Consider the following 19,583-nt stretch of genomic DNA (forward strand, 5'->3'; position numbering starts at 1 on the left):
GTCTTGTTGTAATACCATATTGGCATGAGAAAAATTGGATTCACTAGGCAATGAAGGAGGGGATGTTGACAAAGGAAGTGGTTGGAAACCTAGCATTTCATCAGAAAAGTGTGATTTCTCATCACTTTCAAGACTTTGTTGTACACATCCTAAAATTTGTCCCTTGTATCCATGTGTAGGATCAAGAGAGGGTTTACTCTTAGGTGAAATTGGATTGAAGTTTAAAGAAGCCCAATAAATTCCTAGACGTGTTAGGATTAAAATTTTGAGTATCAAATTTAGGCACCTTAGATTTTCTAAAAAAAGAAGGTGTGAAATCTAAGGACCCCCGATCATCCTCCAAGAGTTCTTCTTTAGGAAATTCTTTAGTAGGAGATGGTGTATTTTTCTAAATTGGAGAGAAGATTGTAGGAACTAACAAAGTATATTGTGCTTCAATTCATATGTTTTCATCAGTTTCCAAAGCAAACACTTCATTATTACATGTGTAAGGAATTGCATGATAATCAAGAATAATTTTTGGTTTTTGCTGAGTTTGAGAGACATCTTGATCAAGGTGGACAACAACCTTAGGTTCCTCAATAACATGAATGGTATTGATTTGATCTTTGTTAGGTGCTTTATTTTTGGGAGAGAGCATTGGAAAAATTATAATGATGAGAAATGGTATCATCCCTTTTCTCTAAAGTATTGTCGAGTGTAAGATAAACTTTGGGAAAGGGACCATCATATGTCATTATTGCTTCATCTCTAGGGGGAAAGTCGTGAAAATAAGGTATGGTATCGCTAGGAAAAGTAGCTACAATATCATCATCTTGCACCAAATAATCCTTATGTGGGAGGTACATTTTAGGAGAAGGTTGAACACCATTCTTCAAAACTCCATCTTTAGGAGGGAGATATTTGAGAGAAGTGTTCATATTCTCTTCTTGCACTAATATGCCCTCATTGGTAGGACCAATTTTGGAAGAGGGTTAATCGTAGCTACGAATAAATGGGAGAACTAGGTTAACATCATATGCATGAAAGGAAACATCATGAACATCTTTAATGTAACTTGAAATTGAATTAGCAAAATAAGATACGAACTCCATATGCACTCATGATCAAACAAGAAACTCGTATGTCATGTAACCAAAGTAATGTTCACTCAATATATGCATGGAAGATTAAATAAAGGACGAAAATTTCAAATTGCAAATTTGGAAATTATGATTAAACAATGCAAAATTTTGTAAAAGTGATCCGAATGGACTTGTGGCTCAAATTATCAATCAAGGGCCATGATTACCCCCTGACTTTGACTAATCAATCCTTGACACTCATGTAGAAGGTGGCCTTGTAAACCGCCCTATTCTCCATACCATTCTTCACCTACAACCTCCTTACCACCGATTTCTATACCCCAAAACACTTCTAATCCTCCCATCTCCCAACCTCTTAGGTCATCCACACCTCTTCACAATATAGCTAACTACATCGATGCTAGATTAACTCCCATTAGCACCATTGCCATGTCGCATCCTTGAATCACTTCACAACCCCCCATTTCTTTGTATCAATATATTGGTGGTGGTATATTGTTCGTGTCCATGCAAATTCTAGGGTCCAACTTAGGTCAATACATTCCTAATGTCCAAAATCAACAACTTGACCTCGTGAAAGAAATCCAGGACATGAAGGATCTTATTAAAAACCTTAAGGATGGGACTTGTAAGAAACCACACACATTTGAGGAAATTTTTCCTTGTCCCTATGATCCTTCTCTTTCGATAGCTTCATATCCCCTGGGTTTTAAGATGTCTAAGTTTGAAAAATATAAAGGTAAAGGAGATCCTAGAGACTATGTCCAGGAATTCTACAAATCTTGTCAAGAGGTCTCATATAGTGATATCTACTTACGCCAACTTTTTCCCAAGAGTCTCAATGGACCCGCCCTCACTTGGTTTTCGGCCTTACCCCATGGCTATTAAATCTTTCTCGAATCTTGTAGAAACGTTTGTGTCCCATTATGAATATAACATTGAAAATGATGCCTCTATGATGGACCTATGCAGCACAAAGTAGAGGCCTAGAGAGACCTTTTCCAACTTCTTGCAAAGATGGCAACAACTCATTAAGAATTTTTCTTGGGACATACTAGAGTCTTACCAAATCGAGTTATTTCCACACAAACTAGTGTCATAAATGTCCTATCCTTTAACTTGTCAGTGTCTTAATTCCTTTGATCTAGTTACTAGGAAGGGTCTAACATTAGAAAGAGTCCTCTTAGAAGAAGGTACTCTCAAACCATATCAAAAAAATTTGCAAGGCCCTTCTTCATCTAATGACAAGCCTAGGTTTTGGTCCAAAAATAAAAATATTGTCCATGATGGAGTCACCAACACTGAGCGTGTTCAAACTGTCACTATCCCCACCAAACCCACCACCACCAATAATCAATTCAACAACCAATCTGATTCCCACAACCAATCTCAACCCTGCAATAATGTCTTCGTACAAGTTCGCCCTCCCCGTTCCAACAATCAATCCTGACATGAGTACACTCCACTCGCCGAACCTATATAGGTCATCTTACAAAAGCTTGTCAAGGTTGGACCTATTGTCTTTCCAATTACTTGTCCTTTTGATGCAAATCAACTAAAACCTAGATGGTAAAATGAGAATGAATATTGCAATTACCATTGTGTTCGAGGTCATGATACATGCAAGTGTATGAAACTCAAGAATTATATTCAAGATCAAATTGACAAGGGTGATGTTGAGGTTGGAACTTTCAGACCTGGTAATTCAAATGATAAACTCAAAATTTACCAGGACCCCTTCCCTAAGCATGAAAAGGATAAAGGTTCATCATCTCACGAAGTACATTATGACTACACCAACCATATCATTGATTTGACTCCTTGGTAGGTCGCATAAAACCCACTGACACCCATGTTAACACCATTACTATACAAGGAACTAACCCCTCACCCACTCCTCGTAGCCCTAAGGTCTATTCAAGATGCCCTGACCCCACATTCATCAAGTAGGCCCTCCTAGGCCAAGATTGTCATTCAATGTGCCTCACCTCCCACATTACATTCCTAGAATAACTATAATATCACCACTCGCAAAGGGAGAGTAACTATCTAGGGATCTCTTCTTCCTCCTCTGCAAGCCTCCATGTCATCCACTTGTCGATACGATATCCTTGATCATCTCGATAAGATTCCTGCATAGATCTCTATCCTTGAACTCCTCAAGACTTAACCCATTCATAAAGAGATCCTTGAACAAGCCCTCTTGGAGTCCCATGTTCCAGATAACATCAATGCTACCCAATTCCAAGCCTTAATTGGCAATCTTGCTGCACAACACCACCTCATTTCACATCCAAAGATGCACCATCCGTAGACCCATCTCACAACAAACCCCTTCATATTGAAGATATTATTAAAAAGCATAAAATCAAGAGAGTCCTTATAGATGGTGGGTCGGGACTGAATCTTTGTACATATAAATTGATCAAACAACTGGGTATTTCTGAAGACATGGTTGATATATCTGGCAAAATCACAATCAAAGCCTATGATGATGCATAAAGGGTCTATAAAGGCACCATAACAAGTTACCTCTTCAAGTGGGCCCTACAATAGTAGAATCTACATGTCAAGTATAAGACCTTGATCTCCCCTATAACATTATGCTTAGTTGTCCATGGATCCACTCCATTCATGCCACTCCATCCACTTACCATCAACGCCAAAGCAAATGTATCTTAAGGAATATGCCATTGTAGATAGGATGGGCTATAAATCACATGGTCTGGGACCCAAAGAACAAGGAAGGAAAGTGGTCATCTCACCAATCTCATACAAGCACAATAGGGGCTTGGGTTATTCACCGGTGCCTAAGGTTACTATCACTGGTGCTCCGCTAGATCCTCCCTCTGAAATTGAAGACTCTAATGAAGAAGAGTTCATCGAATTGCCTTTCAAATACATTAACAATCTATTTAATGATGCCTACATTAACACAATCACCCCTATCACCCCTTCCAACTCATATGAACTCTAACTCATCCACCCCGAACCTATGACTGGTCCAATGAGGACCACCTACCCTTGACATTTGCATTGATGATAATGTCCTCTTCGTATTACTCAACATGTGAGACCTTGAGAATCACACATCTGTGAATAGAATCCAACTTAATAGGGAAGCATACTTTGGTAGTAAGGTCAACTCCCTTAGTCGCAAAAATGAAAATCAAAAGAAAAATCAAAAGTCCCTTGGTTGATACCTTCTCGAGGCACCTTCGGACTCAAAAAAAGTAAAAATAAAGGATGTATCTTCTAGTGAAAACCTGGATCAGGTGCTATAAGATGAGGGATTTGACCTACTACCATGATTCCCCCGTATCAGGAGAAATCTTTATTGTTGATTGAAGAAATCAACACTGTCAACATGGGTACAAATAATAGTTTGAAGAATGTGCTTGTTGCAAAATCCCTTACAGATCAAGAGAAACAAAACTTCACAAGTTTTCTCAATGAGGCACAAATCAACTTCGCCTGGTCTTATGTTGATATGCTCGACCTGGATCCAAAACTAGTAGTACATGACCTCGTTGTCAGACCATATGTTAATCTAGTGAAATAGAAACTCCACAAGATGCATCCACAGATTGCCTTATTGGTCAAAGTAGAACCACATAAGATGTTGGATGTCGGATTCATTAGGCCCGTCGATTATCCTGAGTGGGTCTCCAACATTATACCTATCGGCAATCCTGCTGGGGGCATAAGGAATTGCACAGACTTTAGAGACCTCAACAAAGCATGTCCAAAAGATGATTTCCCCTTAGATAGACATGATTGTAGACCTAGCATTTGGACACAAGATGATTTCCTTAATGGATGGTTTCTCTTGATACAATCAGATCAAGATTGGTGAAGAAGACCGACACAAGATGACATTCACCACTCCTTGAGGAACATTTTGTTATCAGGTCATGCCCTTTAGGTTAAAGAATGTAGGAGCAACCTATCAAATAGAAATGACAACCATTTTCCATGACCTCATACATGACATTATGGAAGATTGTGTAGATGACCTCCTGGGAAAGTCTAAGACACATGAAGAGCATATTCCAATCTTGAGAAAAATCTTTGAAAGACTAGAAAAATACAATCTATGCCTTAACCCTAAGAAGTGTGCTTTTGAGGTCACATTTGGAAAATTGTTGGGATTCATAGTGTCTCGTAGAGAAATTGAAGTACATCCGACCAAATTTAAAGCAATCATCGAAATGCCTCCCCCTAAGACACTCATGCAACTTCGTGGTCTACAGGGTAAGCTTCAGTCCATCTGCGAATTTATTGCACAACTTGCATACAGGTGCCATCCTTTTGCACATCTCCTATGCAAGGACACCAAGTTTAAATGGGATTGCCTATGTCAAAAGGCTTTTGATAAACTAAAAGAGTATTTGGCCTTCCCTCCAGTATTGATGCTACCTATACTAGGACAACCACTTCTTTTATATATATCAACAACTATAGTGGCTCTGGGGGCATTACTTGCACAAACTAATGACAAAGGAAAAGAGAATGCAATATATTACATCAACCACACTCCTATGGGATATGAACTTAATTATACTCCCATAGAATGAGCTTGCCTTGCAGTGGTCTTTAGTACTTAGAAGCTTCGCCATTACATGCTTAAAATAATAAGACCAAACTCATAGAAAAAATTGATCCCCTTAAATACTTGTTGTCTAAAGTTTCTCTCGCGGGACACACAACTAAATGGGTCATGTTGCTAAGCGATTTCACCATAGAGTATGTAGACAAGAAAGTAATAAAAGTACAAATTATAGCTAGTCAATTGGATGATGCTCCCCTTCACGGCGATCACCCCCTCATAGTAGAATTCCCTGATGATTCCATCATGTTTGTCACATAATAAACCTAATGAAAGTTATAGTTTGATGGTTCCTGCAAGCAACATGGATTAGGGGTAGGAATATTATTGATTACCCCTCAAGCCGACTGCATTCCTAAGTCCTAAAAGATAGCCTTTGCATGCACAAACAACATAGCGGAGTATGAAGATCTCATCACTAGACTCTGTTTAGCTATTCAATGGAAGATCATAGAACTACAAGTCTATGGAGATTCCTAACTTGTCATTGAACAAATTAATGATGAGTATCAGACAAAAGATGACAAGCTGCTCCCTTATTGCCGTATGGTTGAAGACTTCAAGCAACACTTTACTTTTATCTAGTTTGAGCAAGGTCTTAGGACAAACAAAAAAGCCACCAATGCAATGGCTATAATTGGTTATCTCCTACATATGCCCATAAATGGTCAGAAGTGTGAGTTCTTGGTCGAGCATCTTTTAGTACCAGCATATGATGTCCCTGAACCAGACATGGTATGTGTCCTTGTTCATCTCGATTCCCCATGGTATCAAGAAACCTTCGCTTACCTTTGAGATAACACCATCTCCCCTTACCTCACCAAAACCCAACAACAAAAATTCATCCATTGATCTGCTCGCTACACTATCCTGGGTGATACCCTATTTTGAAGGCACTTCGATGGAACCCTCCTAAGGTGTTTAGACAAAGAGGAGGCTCAACAAGCACTGCATGAAGTACACAAAGGTATCTGTGGAGCACACTAAAGCAACCTCACTTTGGCTAAGAAGATCTTACGCACATGATACTACTGGCCTACAATGGTACATGACGCAGGTATCACTATGTGAAGAAATGTATCCCTTGTCAGCAACATGGTGATAAGATTCATGTGCCTTCTCAATATCTATAGCCATTTATCACACCCTGGCCCTTTTCAAAGTGGGGGCTCAATCTCATTGGAAAAATCCATCCCACCTCATCTAATGGCCACAAGTTCATAATAATTGCTACTAAATACTTCACTAAGTGGGTGGAAGCCATACCACTCACCTTCACCACTAACAAATAGATTTCCTAGTTTATCCTATATTACTTAATCTGTCGTTACAAAATCCCTAAAGTTATCATCACAAATAATGACAAATCTTTCAAGAATTAGGATGTCAAATAATTATATCAAAATTTCGCCATCCAACATTGCTTCTCCTCCCCATACTACCCGCAAGGTAATGATCAAACTAAGGCTTCAAATAAAACTCTTATCAAAATCCTCAAGAAGATAGTTGATGAAGTTGACTAAGATTGGCACTTGAAAATCCATCCTGTCCTTTGGGCCTACCATACAAGCATTCACACCCCCATAAGAGCTACACCGTACTTATTCTTTGGTTCTGAAGTCATCCTACCTCTTGAGATCGAGATACCCTCATTGCGAGTATCCATGTAGAACATCCTTCATGATGAAGAATATAGAGTGGATAGCCTACAAGAGATGGAATTGCTAGATGAAAGGTGCCTCAAAGCTTTAAATCACCTCCAGGTATATCAAAATCACCTACGATTGGGCTACAACAAGAAAGTCGGGACCTAAGAATTTGACATTGGTGACCTTGACTTATGGAAAATCAAAGAAATCTTTAGGACCATGAAAAGAGAGGCAAGTTTGAGCCTAACTGGCTTGGACCCTATGTCATCACTACAAAGTATGGATCAAAAGCCTATCAGTTGGCTACACCTAAAAGAGATCCTTTGGATGAGCCCATGAACATCATGCATTTGAATAAATTCTATGCCTAGTCTTCAAAGATTACCAGTTTTCAAAAAATAGAAAAAGAGCAAAAAAAAAAAAAAATCATAAAATATACAAAAAAATGAAAAAAAAAGCAAAAAAGTAAAGAAAAATCGATTTGTCCATTAGTGAAAACCACTTGTAGTGCTATGGGAAAGTACCTTGGTGAAAATCTGTGTTTAGGCATCAAGGTAAATAAGTCAGTTCCACTATCTATTTGGACACTCATCCCATCCACTTGCATTACTCCCCCCCCAACTAGTATCCATATTTCTTTAGTAATGTAAGCCATTAATTCACCACTTAGCCCATCATGCACTTTCCTTATTTGTGCAAGTAATTTTTGTCTTGATCACCCAAATCACTTTCCTCTCTTCCTTACATTCACTTCTCCCCCGCTGAGATAATGAGCTTTCGTCCAAGTCATGAATAAGGATTGTCCCAATACACAGAACTTTATCCCGCTTTTTGAGATTATCCCATTAAATTGAGCTTCTTCTTGACTTGTGCATCATCCAAGCACCCATCCACACTGTGCTAATCAAATCTCAACGATGAGATTCCATAGCCACATCCGCTTTCACCTCCATCAGCTCTATTTCCCAAATCAATCTTATCAGTTGCCTCTACGCATCAAGATGCATCCTTCCCATGTCTGGCATGTTATCACTATCCTAGTCCTACTCTTGGCAAGAGATGTCAGTTGGCCATGTGTATGTCATTTGCATGATTGTTCTTGTTGTTTTGATCTACATTTTGTATCCTATGACTACTCCTATCTAATGCTACAATTATCATCCTATATCTTGGTATGTCTTGGGTTGGTATATATTGGGGAATCTTTTGTGGTGTGGCATGTTTGATGGTTTCTCTTGTACGATCCTGAAGTCTCACATTTACATCATCATGGTGTTTATGAGTATGTGTGCTTAGAGATACATATTGTCTAAGAGTCTAGTCCATGCTTTGTATATTCACAATATTCTGATTCCTATTATTAGTGATGTAGATAATCGTCGACAATATCAAACTAGCTTTTCTCTCCACATCTACACAACACGAAACCCCCCCACCCTCCTTTCCATTCATTTCATTCCATCTCTCTTTTCTCGGAGACTCCAATTTATTCACTTTCTCTCTCCCCCGTCTTCCATTTCCATTTCCTTCATTGTATTATGATTGGCATATTACAAAAAGGAAATCTTCGTATCTCCAACATACATCCATTGTATTTCCATTTAGTTACATTGCATGTTACGGGCTCATTTGCATCCATCTACAATCTCATTTTTAATGACATAACATCATTTGCATATCGTTTTATTACCCATTTCATTCACTTGCATATAGGTGCAGTTGTCCTTAGCCATTAGAATCATATCATATAAGCTCATCACAATAATAACAAAAACACAGGCATATAACATAATCATGCATCCACCCCACATCACAAACCTACTAGATCATAAGCATAATCATAACATAATCATATGCATCATCCATCATAATCCATCAATCACATAAAAAAATTAAAGTCCATAGTAAACAATCCATCAATAAAGTATAACATATGCATCACTACCAAAATCATGACTCATCTCATATATATAATCTAAAATAATAATAATATGTCTAATCATAGTACTATGAATATCCCCGCAGGGTCAAAATGGTACAATGTGACACACAGTCTGAGAGCTAGCCTTTGCTCTCCCTGTCACCTGTACCTGGGTCTACACATCCACTAGAAGGACATGCTGATGGTGGTCTCGGTGCCCTCATCCCTACCAAATCCCCCAAAGTATGCGTCTGGGTCTATCTAGAGTGTGTCCTCTTTGCAAAGGAGGGAGATTGTTGATCAGGATGTACTGCATCCTAGTATAATCCTTGGTAATATTGTTCCTCTCAGAGAGCTCTCTTTGACACCCTCCTAGCATCCATGGCCTTCATAAATAAGGTCATCATCTATCTTGGCTCTATGGCTCAGCGAGCCATGTCTCTCCCCCCCCCATAATCAAGAAGCATTTGCCTTTGACTAGGCTAGTTGGGCCCTCAATGTTTGCAGCTCATCATCCATCCTCTACATCTCTTATGCCATGGCTCCCCGTCTAGCTATCTCCAAAATCTTCAAGGTTGTCTTTTCCACTGTCCTGTAACTGTCTCTCTCGGCTATGGCTACCTCAAGATCTATCCTCAAATCATCTCCCTCCCTCATGAGTCTATCCACCTCGTCCTATAGGCTATCTGCCCTAATTCAATCCTGCTCTGCTCTCCCCCTCTCTGCCACCAATTCATCTTGCAAGCTCTATGATCAGGCTCTCTCTGTGTCTGTCTCCAAAATGGCCTGGTCCAAAGCAGCCTAAGACACCTGCACCTATATCTCCATTGACTCTATCTCTAGTTGTGCTAGTGGCGGAGGTCCCTCAACCTGTAGAGTCAGTCCTCCTTGCTCTATCAGATCTTGTACCTATCCCTGTCCTCTCCCTCCCCTCCGTGGAGATTTTCGTTTAACCCTGGCTACTTTGATCATTGCTCCCTCTCCCGCTGCATCCACCTCTCCACCCACTGCCTCATCCACCGAGGGCACGATCTCATCCGCCTCTAAGGCACTTGGTATAGTCAATTGAACTGGGCGATATGCCTCCCACCATGTTGCATATGCTCCTATGCAACCAGGGTCCACAATATTTGCCCTCTCCTCCCAGATAATTGTCTCAGCGCTTGTCCAACTTAGTCGAACCTCAAAGGGCTTGACCGCATCTCCCCATGTGGCCACATCTTTCCATGTGGATGTCTCCCCGATGATACGAGGATGTGTTCTCTCCTCTGCCACAATGTCCTGTTGTACTCCAAACTACCTCATGACCCAGTGAGGTATGTACTAATCTATGATGTGCATTGTCTGCCCAAATAACCAACACTGAATCTGAACCTAGGAAAGCAATATGTCTTAGCCTCATCACTTGCAATCTCTATATGGACTCTAAGTGAAGTTCATCATCTCATAAAAAATCATTGCCAAAGCCAAATAGCTGCTACTCGGGTATAATGTAATAATCCCCTATATCTATCAACATAAGGATACTGTCTCCTTTGAGCCTATAACCTGGGTGGCCATGTGATTGCTATGTGCTCCCATGGTCATATGTGTAGAAGAATGACACCTATCTCAAGGTTCTTATAACCTCGGTATACACAAATGTGCATGTCATGATATAACTGACCCAAAATGGTTGTACCCCATGCATAGTGAATGCCATCCTCAAGCATATAGTACAAGCATCTAGACCATCCTATCGAAAAGTCGTGCTCGTTGAGGTTAGGCATCATCCTCCCACTAATGAGTCCACATATGAATAAAACAAGTCGCATGATCCCCTGATGTCACTCTATAGCTTGCTCTAGGATCATTCACATTCGGTCTATCGACAAGTCATCTGTGTCACAAATGCTCTGCATGTACCAGTCAGCGCTCTCTAGTATGTACTCTGGAATGATCCTGCAGATAGGCACCTTTAGGATCCACCAAACATCAAGTAATGTGATGTTGGCCTCACCCATTGGCAAGTGAAAAGTGCACGTCTCGTTGTGCCAACATTTGACTAATGTTGTCATCATGGTTGTGTGGCATCAAATCTGAGGCCATTGTGCAATGAACCCTAGACCACACCATGATAGCAGTGTCCACTCATCACCACCCAACTCACTTTATAATGCCATAGTGAGAGGCTAATGCTCTCGTGATCCCAAAATAGTATGATCCTCCTGCAACCATCCAAACCATTTCATTATCCCATTCTTCTAGCATTCTAGCCTATTTCTAGCCCTGGGGCATCTTATTAAAAACCCTTCATCCAATTTTTTCTTTCTATCTTCCCCCTTTTTTCTCTCCTAGGTGGAGATGATGTTTCCTTAAATAGAGATGTTGAAATCGTGTCTCTTGCATCATTTCATGGACCGAAGATGACATTACGTAGTCCATTCCCCATTTCTCCCCTTCTGGCAGCATAGAAGTTGATCTGACGATCAACGTCTTTGCAGATGTTTCCACGCCTGCGCATGTGGGGATCATCCCCATAGATAATTATCCTCGGGCGCAAATGCCGATTCAATGATAGACATTTGCGCCCTGCTAGCTTTTCCCCCCATTAATTATACCTAATTAATGCTAACCTACTAAATGACTAAGCTGGGACTAGGGTACATACCAGTGTTTTGTACTTTGATGACCTCTCGTACCTCCTAACCCTCTGGACTCAGTGCTCGTGTCATGGAGTGCATGACGTGATGTCCTTTCACTCCAATCACCAAGGGCTCATTGAACTATGTGTGTGATAATGGCCCCTCCTTGGGCCCTGTGTGGCTTATATAGGCCCTTCTTTCGCCCCTAGTCGCCCTTTCTCCATCTTCTCTGTCTCTTTCCTCCAAAATTTCTTTTTGTCTGCCCTTTTATCTATATTTCTCATCTTTTTCCTATCGTTTTCTTCTTTTTAAAGAATTTTCCCAAAAAAGTTTAGAATTTTTCGATTAAATTCTCGAGGGGACATACCTCACTCGTTTCTTCACGTTGGGGCATCTTTCTTCGTCTTTTACCCACTGCCAATTTTGTCGCTGCGTAAAAGAGGGGCAAAATGTAAACATCTAAAATTAATTTAATTAATTAATTTAAGCCTTTCTACATAATGAATTTATTTAATTACGTCTACCCCATTCTTCTTAAAATCAATTAAATCAAATTTAATTAGTTTTATTAGTATAGTCCAATAATCGATTTATCAAAAAGTAATTATTTCTCCTATTCTTCTAAAGTCATTCCAATCATTATTTCTTCTAAACCGCTATTAGTTAATTAAATTTAATTAAGTAAGCTAACCATGTGATTCCTACAAATCACCCTTCTGAATCCTATCATCTAGCCTAATTAATTATTCTCTAATCATTCTTATCATTATCCCTCAATTTTATATTCATCCACTCGTTATCTCTCCTCGTGTCACATCCTCCTAACTTTTCCACCTACACTCTAACCCTCATTAACCCACCTAATCACTCCTCCTAATCATTTGCACATCCCTAATCACGGGTCAACTCTTTGCCATAAATGGCTTTTCCATCCCACCCTCCAAACCTTAAATGTACCAACTTTGGTTATGTCAAAGGATTTCAAATCCTTTGCACATCCCCATGCCTCCACTTCCCAAGGAATTCATAATTCCTTTATCCCTTTATTCTTCTCACACAATCTCTTGTTTAGGAATTTTTAATTCCTTTGTCCTCCCCCAAGGAATGTTTAATTATTTTTTATTCTTCCAATGTACTTGGGGATCTCTTCCCCATGTACTTGAGGAGTGTGGAGACAAGAAACACCTTAATGGTAAATCTCTTTCCCACACCTTGTCCTCTCAATCCTCTCTCACTTTATTTTAGTCTTAACCCTTCATTCCAAATCAATCTTGGTCCTCCATTTTGGCCTCCTCTAATCTATAAATTGGAGTCTCCTCCCTTCACAATTCATCCATCCTTTGAGTAAGTTTATGTTGTTAGTTTGAGAGCCAAAATCCATCCAAAGTATCCATATCATGCCCAAATATTACCACACAGCCAAATCCAATCACCAAAATCATCCTTTCATCCAATCCCTTGTTGGACAGTGGAGAGCAATCCACATATCCCCTATTCAAATAGCAAATATAGTGGAGCACGTGGATGCACTTCACTTCAACAATCTCAATTGGAGGAAGTGGCAAGGAATTTAGGTATAATGGTTTTATTTATGCATATTTGAATGTTTATGTGATTTGTGTAACTAACCATTAGGCTTAGATTTTTGTCATCTTCACTACACAAACCTAATGAACGTGTCCTTAAAACCGCTGCCCTTGAATCCACATGTTCAGAAGCCACCAAGTAGTGACTAATGTGATAGACAATATTTTTATAAAAAAAAAACAACTAACCTCGTCGCCTGAGCAATCAAAGGACTTGCACACCTGATAGTACCATTGTCACGAAGGATTGTGCCCAATTGCCTAAGCTCAAAATCTCAACAATCCCTTGCAATATGGGATCATTTCCAAGCTCGCGGATTGCTTATAATAGAAATGAACCTCCAAATTACAGGGCTAGTTCCCCTTTGAAAACCTCCTAAAACTAAACTAAACTTGATGGGAAAAGGGATAGGGGTATTGCTTGAACTGAAAACTACAACTACTAGGAGGCGATGCACCTAAAATTGATTCTATTTGTTGTCCTAAACTCACAACCAACTTTAGAAAAAAAGATTTTGTACTCACAACTCAAGTTATAATCATTCACTACATAATTGATTCATAAGAACATTTGGAACTTAACATTTGTTTGGAGGAAAATGATAATTTTCACAGCTTCAACTTGTTAAAAATAATTAAACACATTTTACAACCTCCACTAGCATGAATTCTCCTATTTTGACATTCACGTATGTAACATCGTAAATTGTACGCACTTGCTAAAGCAGTACAATTTCACACCTAGTTTAGCACCCGCCTTGGCACATTTTGCATTTTGCATTGCATTTCCCCTTTAGCACTTAATTAATCAAATTAATTAGGTCTAAGGTTCTATTTCATCATCTTCCACATCATAAAGTCGGGCCCTTTCATTAAAGTGTGCCCCTTTCATTTTATTCCTCCAGTACATCATTTAATCAAAAACCCTAATTAGGTCCTATTTTGAACTTGGGGGCTTGATTTCGGGGGTTAAAACATCTCGAAATCACCCGTAACTTCGGGATTCTCTCTAAAATCATCATATCCGACGGCCCTGAAAATTTGGTGAAAAGTTGTCGGGACCATGGCGCCCGGAGTGCACACGGTCCCGAACATTTTTCCCGAAATTTTAGGAGCGCAATCCAATCATAAAATAAAGCTTAACCCCAAGAAATTGGCGGGAGATTCAATCTCTAGGTCAGCCAAAAGTTGAAATTAAGACCTAGGTTTTCATATATAAGAGCTCTCTTTCTTCATTTGAAATGATCTGATTTTTGGTTTTCAGGGACCTTCTATGCAGCGAAAGAGCAGATCTTTGAAGACTTCAACAACATTCAACATCCATCCATCAAGTATACATCAATTTCATTCATCCATTTAGGGCTTTGAAGGCATTGAAGAGCAATAAGGGATCATCGACTGAAGATTGGCTTGTACCCCTCCCTTGGGGTTGGGTATGATTTCATGTTGTTTTCATGTCTTTGCATAAGCCTCATTATATCACTTGTATTCATGCTTTAGATCTCTTTGCATCTTGATTTGGAGCATTTACATTATCATTTACAAGCAATTAGGGTTTACTTTCTAGGTTGCTCTAGTTTGCTTACTTGCATTTTAGGATCTTGCACACACACAAGGCCTGCACACACACTACTTTTACAATACAAATTGGCTATTCATGGAGGTGGAAATCACCAAAGCGAGGGTTTGACTAAGGCAAAACCCTATATAGCCGCCCACCATACCTTTTCAGATATAAGTGCAGGTTTCGGGATTCGGACGACGCCGCAAGTTGCAGATCCAACGGAAGCGGACCGAGACAGAACTTCACACCAAATTTTAGAGCAAAAGACCAGGATAGGGGCGTGGGGCGCCCTGGTCCTGCCAGGACAGGGGCACTGGGCGCCTTGGTCCTTCTGTCAGACAACATTTCCGATAGTTTTCCAGGTAGTAAAATAGCAATTTCAGGTGCAGTTTCAAGAGCAAAATCAAGATAGTGGCGCCCGCACCCCCGTCCCAAACATTTTCACTCAGATTTTAACTCCGGGTATGCATATGCATTCTTGTCTTGTCCTTGTGTTTGCAACTTTCCATTGTTTAACTTCAATTCTGCAATTTTGTTATTAGTTCATACTTGCACTCTGAGGTTAGGAATTGAACTTGCATCATTTTATCTTTCAATTACAACAAAAGAATAGAAACCCTAATAGGTAGCCCGTGGCTCTCTCTTTCATAAAAAGAAGTAGCCAATTGTGTGATACCTCTAGGCTCTTTCGTATTCCACAATGTGTGTCAAAGGTAGGATTAGGACATGTTAGCCTAGTCTCGCTTTTTTCCCCTACACAACGTATATGAGACACATTCAAGGTTTTGTAGAGGAAAACACAATAAAATACATCAAATCACTCATAACAATTGCCAAAACAAGAGATTTTTGAGAAAGAACTACTGCTCTTTTATTAAATTTGAAAGGAATTGTAGATACAAATATGAAAATGCTTCTAAAACTTGAAAATTCCAAGTTACAATTATTGAATGGTTGTTGTATATTGCAAGAAAAGACAAAGGAACTAGAGGAAGTAATGAAGATACACAAGTTTATACAAGAAAAGGTTTCCTCAGTTGATGGCTTGAATTAGAGATGAACTACTTCATTGATCTTTGAACTCAACTCCAAATGGAAGTCTAACTTGGTCTTTAACCTTGATTCTTCCTCCACGTGCATGATGAAGCTTTCTTGGGTCAGATTTCATAAAAACTCATGTAGAATACCCCTTAGAGCTGACCCAAAGTAATGTTTGGTTGGGTCAAGACTTGCCTTAACTAATACTATGTCCATGTGGAGACTTGAACTGATGTAGGATTGCTGCAAACTCCTCCTTTTAGGCCTTACATGAACAAAAAGTTCACCTCTTGCCTCATGTGACGAAGCCTTGAACTAATATGCATGATGTATTAACTAATTGTTAGGTCCTAGGTTTAATGCATGAATTTTAATTGATATTTGAAGTTCACTTAGCCTTTTCAAAGTTAATTGTTAGGTTGTTAGGTCCTATTTCTTCATTATCTTTATTCTTTCATTTTGCTCTCAAAATTCTATCTTTACATTGTTACGATGTCTGATACTATTTGATGTTAATATCAACGTAAACTCACTGTCGTTTATTGCTTTACCAAGATCCATTCTATTTGTAAAGCGGAAAATCGCGGTCGAACCCTAGTTGTTCTCCCCTCTTCTAACTCCTGTCAGTAGTAAGGTTCCCTCACTATGAGTCATGCAAGAAAGATATCAAAAATTTTCAAGGCAAAGCTAAATTTGTCAAGAAATTTTCAAGTATCTTTGAAAGGATAGACAGGGTGTATGCCCCCCTACGTTAAAGCGATCGCCCACGCCTCAACGGGGGTGATTGTTTTAACGTAGTGATACACATAAGAAATGAGAAAGGAAAAAGGAGCACGTTATCACAAGGATTTAGCCCCCAAGTGTGAGATAAACCCAAGGATAATAAACACAAACACAAAGCACGAGGTGACTTCGCTTTCCTTGGGGTCAGTATGCTGTATGATAAGTCATGTATATATATCATATGTATGTATGCATAATTGTTCTTCATTCCCCAATCAAGGAAGGTCACCTAGAAGAAGGGAACACATGTGTCTTTTGAGTCAACATGAGAGAGATCGAGAGATCTCAATGCTTTGCATCGTCCTCAAGTAGACAACACTAAGGACGACAAATAGAAGAATGAGAATAACATATAGAAGAAGTAACAAAAGAGAGGGGGAGAGAGTCTGCTATGCTAATGTAACTAGTCTAGCATGTCATCTACCCCCCGATCTTGCTGATCAATGTTTCGGGAAGGCAGGGAACACGCTAGAGGAGGAACATCCAACACAGCAGATGGAGCTATCACAAGATCCAAACAAGGGCTATGTTCATGTTCCAAGCCACATTGTTCTTGTCTAGGAGCTAGGATAAGTGCTTTAGAAAATTCATTAGATAAATGGTTATCAACATCAACAAGTTCATATTCACTATCAGAAGCAAGAGGAGTAATATTTTCATCTATATCATCATCAAGATTTATAAAAATAGGATCTTTAACTCGCACAGGATCAAGACCATCATGCATCTTATGTTTAGGAGATTTAGGCTCAATATCTGGCTGAGGGGAAAATGGAATAATGCTCGTTGAAGGTGTTTTTGGAGATTGCAAAGTTTGAGAAGCAGCTGCTTGAGCCCTAAGACGACGCTTTCGCCGGCGTTCACGTGCAGAACGATTACGTCTAGTCTTAGTAGGAAGTGTAGAAGATAGAGGAGGAGGAATGTTCTCATCCCTATCACTTGGATGTTTAGGTTGTGGTCTTTTAGGCTGGATAATAGGAGAAGAAGAAGGTCTCTTCTCTCTATAGAAGGCAGGAGGAGGAACTGCTCCATATAAAGGAGGAGTTTTTGGTTTAGGAAGAAGACCAAGTCCATCATGACGAGGAGGTATAGGTCTATTTTTAGAAGATTTATTAGGCATAGACATAGTCGCATCCATAGGGACGGTTTGGGAATCTTCTTGGGGAAAGACATTAGTTTTGTCTTTCAAAGGAAGGATTTCCTTCTCAAGAATGATAGGAATGTCAAGTTTAGGTGCTCTAGGTTCACTTAGAGATAGGATCATATCTGTTTTCCACTTTTGATAAGATTTGAAAAGATGATCACTTCGCGGAGGAAGAGATTGGAATTGTTTAGGCCAAAAGTAATCAATAGGAACACTAGAGGTTCTTTCAACTGGTTTAAAGAGACTATGATTGACAGTAACAACTTCACCATTATGGGGAAATTTCAAACACTTATGAATAGGAGAAGCAATAGCTTTCATGGAAGATAGCCAAGGATAGCCAAGCTTCACACGAAATTGTTCGGAAGATGGAATAATAGCAAAGTTCACATCAAGAGATTTGATATGGACCTCAATAGGCAATGTAATAGAACCAATTGCAGGAGAAGAAAATGCATCAAATAATTTCACAATCACATCTGTTTTGTCATATATCACTTGATTCAATTGCAAAGTAAAAAGAAATTCTTCAGTAATAACATTAACCATGCACGAAGGATCAATAAGCACTCCACGGCAAGGTGTATTCTTGACTTTTGCAACTATGTATAAAGGACCATCAGGTGCCCTAATGGTTTCGCTAGAATCAAATGTGATGGAAGGTTCTTTAGGGTTTTCTTGCTGCTCTACAAAGTTAATCACATTCGGAGTCATAGACACAAGACCATCAGATGAGAAAGAGGAATCATTAGCCTCAATCACATTAGAAGTATGAGAAGTATGAGAAGGTAATGGATCAGTAAAAATCTGAAGATTTTGGTTAGGAGGAGCTACAGATGTGTTGCTTTTATCATTCACTCCAGAAACAGAAATAGTATTATTATCAATCAAATCTTGAATTTTACCCTTTAGAGAAAAACATTTTTCAGTATCATGCCCAGGCTGACGATGAAAGTGACAAAAAGCTTTGTGATCAAAATAAGGTGAAGTAATCTTTGCAGGATCAATTTGTCTTATAGGAGGAAGGGTAAGCACATTTTGTCCCAATAACTTATTCATAATATCATGCAATGATTCATTCAAAGGAGTATACTTTCTTTCTTTCTTGAAAAATTTAGAAATAGGAGGCACACCTGATGCTGCATTCACATTGTTGTTGATGATGTTTTCATTGAATTTGATGGAATCTCTGTTCGGTTTAAACTTCCCAAATGGTTGTTGACTGCTATCACCCTTATCACTCGGAGCCATAGGATGTGATTGTTCCATTTGACTCACAGTCAGTTGATAATTGTGAAGAGTGGCGCACAACTGTTGGAAAGAAGTAAACTCAGAAAACAGAAGTTTGTCTCGAATATCTTTTTGCAAATTAGAAATAAAGATTCTTTGAATATCATTATCAGGCACTGGAAAAGAAATTTGAGCATACAAATGCTTATATCTACCAATGAAATCAGTCACTTTTTCTTTAACACCTTGTTTACAATGCATCAAATCAATCAAAGTAACTTTAGGACTTATGTTGTTTTGAAATTGTTGAATGAAAGCATTTGCAAGTTGTTCGAAAGAAGTAATAGAAT

This window comes from Cryptomeria japonica, chromosome 7 (genome assembly GCF_030272615.1).
Source record: "Cryptomeria japonica chromosome 7, Sugi_1.0, whole genome shotgun sequence".
NCBI lineage: Eukaryota > Viridiplantae > Streptophyta > Pinopsida > Cupressales > Cupressaceae > Cryptomeria > Cryptomeria japonica.